We start from the raw sequence: 6,658 nt of genomic DNA on the forward strand, positions 1-6,658 counted from the left end.
AGTGCCTTTTATAGATATTCTTTTGAACTCTACTTTTTTCACTTAACAATACATCCTAGAAATTACTCCAAACCCATTTATTCTTTTGAAGAGATATTCTTTTGACATTCTTAACTCTTTTTTTACATCTGTGTACTACTCCATTCTGTGGATATATCCTAATTTATTCAGCCATTCTTCAATGGAAGGGCATTTAGGTTGTTTCCTATGTTTTGCAATTATAAACAGAGTTGCAGTGAATGACCTATGCATATGTAGTTTTGTATTGTTAGAGGTGTACCTTCAAGATGGTTTCCTATAAGTAGGATTCCTGAGTCAAAAGTTAAGTGCATACATATTTTGTTAGGCATTGCAAAGTTTTTCTACAGAAGTATTGTGCTAATTTGCACTTCGATCAGCAATATATGACAGCACCTGTTTTCCCCACAGCCTCACCAACAGAATGTTGATTTATCTATCGATCGATCTATCTACCTACCTACCTACCATTTATCTCGCCAGAGGTGACTGATTTTAAAAATGCTCTATAGTCTTTTGAGTGACTGAACCTGTTGTGGAAGGGCACTTAATTCCTGCAAGTAGGCAGGTTTTTATAGCTTGATGATGATATACATTCTCTACTAGTATTGCAGTGATACATGTAGGTTAGTTTGTGCAGGTGAAATCTATTGGAATGCATTTTCTAGCCAGAATTATTCATTTGAAACCTTTGCATTTAATGGAGATGCTGCATTGATTCATAATACCTGTGCTCTGAAATACTTGTGGAGTTTACCAAAGATTAACTACTTGTGGTAGGGTTTTGTTGTTGTTGTTGTTGTTGTTGTTGTTGTTTTGACCAGTAATGGCCAAAGTTGGAACCTTAGGCCAGTTTTAAGGAAGATGAAGTTGAGAGTTTAAAGTTCTGGTTTGGGAGAATCCTGTCAGATTTTAGTGGTTCCAAGAAACAAAGACAACATGAAACACATCCTTATCTTACAAGGTAACAAGTTCTACCCAGTGATGCTGGAAATTTAGGTTCTTTCCCAGAAAGGGCACTGTTTAGGTGTTTGAAACACATTAACAAAGATTCTTGCACTGGAGGAGCTGACATTCTAGTGGTTTTCTGATGAACTGATATTGCGAATGGAATCAATAGAGGTCTGGTGTAGTCTTAATTAAAGTAAAATCACCTTTGGTGCTATAAAACCCCCAAATAACACTTGATTTTACAGATTACAAAGAGAAAGCCATGGAAAGTCACAGGATAGTAATTTATGTTCACCAGTCTCTCATTTTAAATGACTCCTAGTAGCAGTGGTGGTGGCGGTGGCGGTGGCAGTGGCGGTGGCAGTGGCGGTGGCAATAATAATGATAATAGAGTAGTAGTATTTTTCTCAACTGGGGTTCCATGAAAGAACTAAACTCTAATGTTCTAAGATATGTCGACATCGATTATATGTAAAGAATTAACTTCTCTGCAGTGCATCTAGAATGGCACAGTTATGTACCATCCTTGGGAGAATTGAGAAAATATTCATTTCAGTGTTCAAGTTCTGTGGTTCAGTGACAAACTCCGGTTGAGAAAGGTCATGGGCTATTGTAGTCAGAACTATTTTTTGTTTTCCTCCTAACTCTGTTGCTTATTAGCAGTGTAACGTTGGACAAGTACTAACGGGTTAGCCTCAGTTTCCTGATCTATAAAATGGGAATAATAATAGTTGCTATTTCATAGGGCTATGTGAGGATTAAACAAATAAGTTTTTCTAGTCTACATTTATCCATTTCTATGACTTTAAAAACTATCTATATGCGATTGACTCCCACATTTATATCTTCAACGCAGACACCTTCCCTGAGGTCCAGTGTCAAAGTCCATCTGCTTATTCTGTGTCTCATTTGGCTTTTTAATAGGCATCTCAGACTAAATTTTTGCAATACAAAAGATGTGAGTCCTATCATTATTTCCTTTAAAACTGCTCTTAGTAAATGGCAGGACCATTTAACTAGTTACTGAGGCTAAAAGCCTAGGTGTCATCTATGCTTCTTTTTTTTTTTTTTTTAAATACCCTGTAACTGGCCCATCAGCAAATCCTTTTGGCCCTATCTCTTGAATATGTTTCTAATGTGGTCACATATTATCTTTATGTTATTACTCTGGTCTAAACCATTGGCTTAGATAATTACAATAATCTCTTAACCCATTTCCCTGCTTTCTCACTTGACCTCCTACAGTCTATTCTGCACTTCATAGTTAGGATGATCTTTTTAACTGTCAGTCAGCTAGGCCACTCCTCTATTTAATACTTTACAATGACTTACAATGAAAATAGCCAGTTTTCCTAGCTATGACTTACAAGGTCCTACATGATGTAGTTAGTCCCTGCCTACCTTTCTCTGTTCACTCTACTTCTGCTACATCGAACTTCCCTATATTCTTTGATCATGCCAGGTGTATTTCCAGGGCTTAGTATTTGTTCTTGCTCTGCTTGTAGTGCTCTTCCTTCAGGTCTTTGTACTGCCTGCTCCCCTCACATCATTCAGGTGTCTGTTTAAAGAGGAGTTCTCAGAGTCTGCCTCTTCAGAGAACTCTTCAGTGATGACACTATAGAAAAGTGTTTTATTATTTTTTATAGCACTTATGCTTCCTGAAATTTAATGACTTATTTGACTACTTGCTCTTTCTTTGTCTTCCTTACTATAATGTAAACCTCCTTGAGAGTAGGAACCTCATATGTCTTGTTCATTCCAGTGCTTAGAAAAGACCCTGGCACATAGTAAGCTAAGGATGCTGCTCTAGGAAGTTGTCTGTGGAGTAAAATTGTCTGAAACTTAGATTAAGTGATTCTACCTTTTAAGGGTTTACGCTAAAGGAAAACTATTCAGTTAAAATTGTGAATTTTGTGCATTGGGTACTCACACATGAAATGTTAAGTTTTAGAATTTATGTTATCAGGAACACATAATTGTATATAGGATGTGCTAAGTAATATGTTAAAAATAAGCTTGGAGTTCAGTTCTTGTGCTTGTTGCAGTGTTTAACATACTCTTTGGTTGTCCACTAATTATAATGGTAGTGATGTTAATGTAGTATTTCTTCTTGCTCTGGCAAGCTATTTTTCCTTATACTTTTTTTTTTTTTTTTTTAGTTTTTTAAAAAAATTTTAATTAGTTTCAAGTATACAGTACATTGGTTAGACATTTATATAGTTTATAAAACAATCCCCCTAATTACTCCTTCTCTGCTCTGGTTTTCCACATAGCCAGTATATTAATGCTAACTGCATTCCCTATGCCGTGCTCCCCATCCCCGTGATCATCTGTCAACTACTAATTTGTACTTCTTTAACTCTTCACCCCATTCCCCCAGGCCCCCAACCCCTCCTCCCCTCTGTCCGTCACTAAATTGTCCACTATATTTGTGAGTCTGTTTTTGATTAGCTTGTTCTTTTTGTTCCTTAGATTCTGCATATAAGTAAAATCATATGGTATTTTTCTGTCTGACTTATTTCACTTAGCATAATAACCTCTAGGTCCATCTATGTCATTGCAAATGGTAGGATTTCATTTTTTTTTTTTAATGGCTGAGTAATATTCCGTTATATATATGAACCATAACTTCTTTATCCAATAGTCTGTTGATGGGCATTTAGGTTGCTTCCATATCTTGGCTATTGTAAATTGTGCTGCCATGAATATTTGGGTGCATAGATCTTTATGAATGATTGTTTTGGTTTTCTTTGAATAAATACACAAGGCAATTGCTGGGTCAAAGGGTAGATCTATTTTTAATTTTTTGAGAATCCTCCAGACTGTTTTCCTTAGCAGTTTTACTAATTTTCAATCCCACCAACAATGTATAAGGGTTCCTTTTTCTCCCTTGTTCTGTTTTTCCTTATTCTAACTCTTGATTTAAAGTCTGTATTGATTTTGGTTGAGGGGAGAGGGTACATTATTTTCCAAGCTTTTTTTTTTTTCTTTTTTAAATTTAATGTAGTAGCATTTATAGGAGCCCTTTTAAATTTTGCCATGTTTTAAGACCATTTTTTGTTAGTCACTATACCGTAAAACTGGTCATGGGCAGTTGCAGCTTTGCTAACTGATGGTATTAGAAATATAAGATAACCTAATCTAGAACTAGGAAAGTTATGTTATCTATGTGTTAATATAATTTAGAAGCATGTGGGAGCAAGTATCTTTTATATAAATTTATCATCGATCTTCCTTATATAACCAAGTATCCAGTCATATACAATATAATGAAATTTGTCAGTAATATGGTCATAGTTTCTGCTTTCTCAGAATTGCTCATTCTTTTGAAAAGAATTATGGAGCATGATGGAGAGATTTATGTAATTTAGTGAAGGTGGTGTGGTGGAGTAGACAAATGCATGTAATACTTATTAATCGTTTACTGTGCACCAGGCATTATTCTAAGCACTTTCATTATTATTTAGACCATGTTTAAATCTCGGTGAACTATCTTATTTTTTAAACCACAATTTAACTCATTTATTTTGCAAATAAGGGAATTGAAGTACAAAGAGGTTAAGTAACTTGCCCAAGATCTCACAGTTAGTAAGTGGTGGAGCCTGAATTAGAATTCAGAAACAAAGAGGGGTGTTGGTAGAAACTGTGGGGGTGGGGAGCAGAAAATGGAAATGGCCAGCCTCAGTTTTGGCAGATCCATAGTTTTGGCTGATCCAAAATCCTAGGCAGATAATATTGTGTGGGCAAGATCATTCTACCTAGGTGTTCAGGAGCTCATAGTGACAATTAGAATTTTAGGTGCCACATGTTGCTTTGACTTCTTAAAGGATATTTCCGTGTCTCTTCTGCCAAAGAAAGGGAATAGACTTTAGGAGAGAATAGTAATTGGTATAAGGATTGGACTTTGCAATAGAAAGGTGAATGTTAGTGAATCTTTATACCCTGAAGTATGAAGTTTTTCTTGGTAGACCTTGAAACCCAGTGATATTAAGGAGCTACTTTAGTCTGCTACCTGTCTAACGTGCAGACAAGTTGTAAAATAATAATGATTTACATTAGTATATAGCTTTTTAATTTACAAAGGACTTTGGCAAACATTTTCTCAGTCGATCTTTATAACACCTCTGTGAGATAGGAAGAGTAGATATTCTGCCATTTGACGAGCTTCCACAGAGAGGAAGCTGCCTGAGGAAGGAGCCCTTGAATTGCTAGATCTGTGGCATGATGAATGGGCAAAGATGGCCTGTTGTAATTGACATGTTCTTAAGTATATTAAATCAAAAGCCTAGGCATTTTTAAGAAATGTAATTTATGTAAAAACTACAATTCTCATATCAACACTATTGTAATTTTTTGTTTAAGATCAATATTTTAATGAAAACCTACCAGTTAGGCTACGGTAATCTTGATGCTCTTGATAGTATTGTAGATTAGCATAGGGGTGGGGAGCTTTACTATTTTGAGGTCAAAAAAGAAAGTGTAGTAGCTTCTGAAAAGGCTGATGTAACAGCATTAGTGAAATATCGATTAATGTTTACTATGTTCCCTGTTTCCTTTGTTCATTTTGGAAATAGTTTTAATTGCTTTGGTTAGTTTAAATTGGTCTGAGATACTAAAAGGGACTTTTCAAAACTCTTAAAGGTACCCTGTGTAAGGGAATAAAGTCAAATGCAAATTCATAGAATCATATCACTTTAAGGTAATTAATGTTTGACAAAATGTGAGTGTTTTGCAAAAATCTAAGGAATTGCTGAATATTTTGTATTCTTAGTATCTTTCATTTCTGTTATTTTTTCCCCCATGCTCTCTTGTAACTGCCTCCTATCACCACTTTCTCCCCTCTTGGTCTGCCATCTGTTGGTTTGGCTCTTCATTTAGAGTAGGAAGGCAGGAAAGGGTTTTTTGTACACAAGATAAAACTAGTCCTGTTTGGAGCTCAGTGAGGTGGAGCGCTTATGCAATAAGTCTGCTGATGGGAAATTACAGAAGTACCATAGGCCCATAGGACTAGGAAGATGGCGATGACTCTGCAATATTGCCTGCAAGTTTTTTTCTGTGACTGTTGCTTTATTTAATAAAGAAAAGTTAAAAAATAAATCATACTTAAACACTATTTTTTTTTTCATGGAAAACTTGATTAGATATTAATGGGCTTGTAAAAAAGAATAATTATATAGGAGAGTTTAGCATGTTGAGTGTTAGTGAAATTCATGTCAAATGATTTCTTATAGTACTTTATAAATATTATTTGATCGTGTTAAAGTTACATTCTCTTGTGCCTGACTGTGCACTAATCTGTTTTGGGAATATGTAGAGACTATTTGCAGTCCTAGGCAGGTAATTCAATTTCCCAGACAGCATTTTTGGGTTTTTAAAAAAATGTTCTTATTACAAAATATTTTAAACATATGTTAATAGAAAAGTAGAGAGAATAGTATAAAGAGGTCTCATGTATTCATCATTGAATTTTAAGAATTATTATAGCAGCGTTGTTTCCTCTATATTTCTGTTTATCACCACCCTACCCCCAATCCCTGTACTTTTTTGAACCAAATCTCAGATGTATTTAATTTGTAAATTTCCGATAGTTTAGTATGGATCTCTAAAAGATAGTCTCTTTATAAAATAAGCATAATACTGTTACCATACCACAAAAAAATTATAGCAAATTCTTAATATCATCAAATAT

The 6,658-nt window shown here is 34.9% G+C and overlaps 1 protein-coding gene across 16 annotated transcripts in view; it reads left to right on the top strand.

Annotated features, from left to right (window-relative positions):
* HERC1 (HECT and RLD domain containing E3 ubiquitin protein ligase family member 1) overlaps positions 1–6,658 on the top strand; it is a 175,427-nt gene that overhangs the window by 5,686 nt on the left and 163,083 nt on the right. The window lies entirely within an intron of this gene.

Source organism: Pteropus vampyrus, unplaced genomic scaffold, assembly GCF_000151845.1.
Source record: "Pteropus vampyrus isolate Shadow unplaced genomic scaffold, Pvam_2.0 Scaffold85, whole genome shotgun sequence".
In the NCBI taxonomy this organism is placed as follows: domain Eukaryota; kingdom Metazoa; phylum Chordata; class Mammalia; order Chiroptera; family Pteropodidae; genus Pteropus; species Pteropus vampyrus.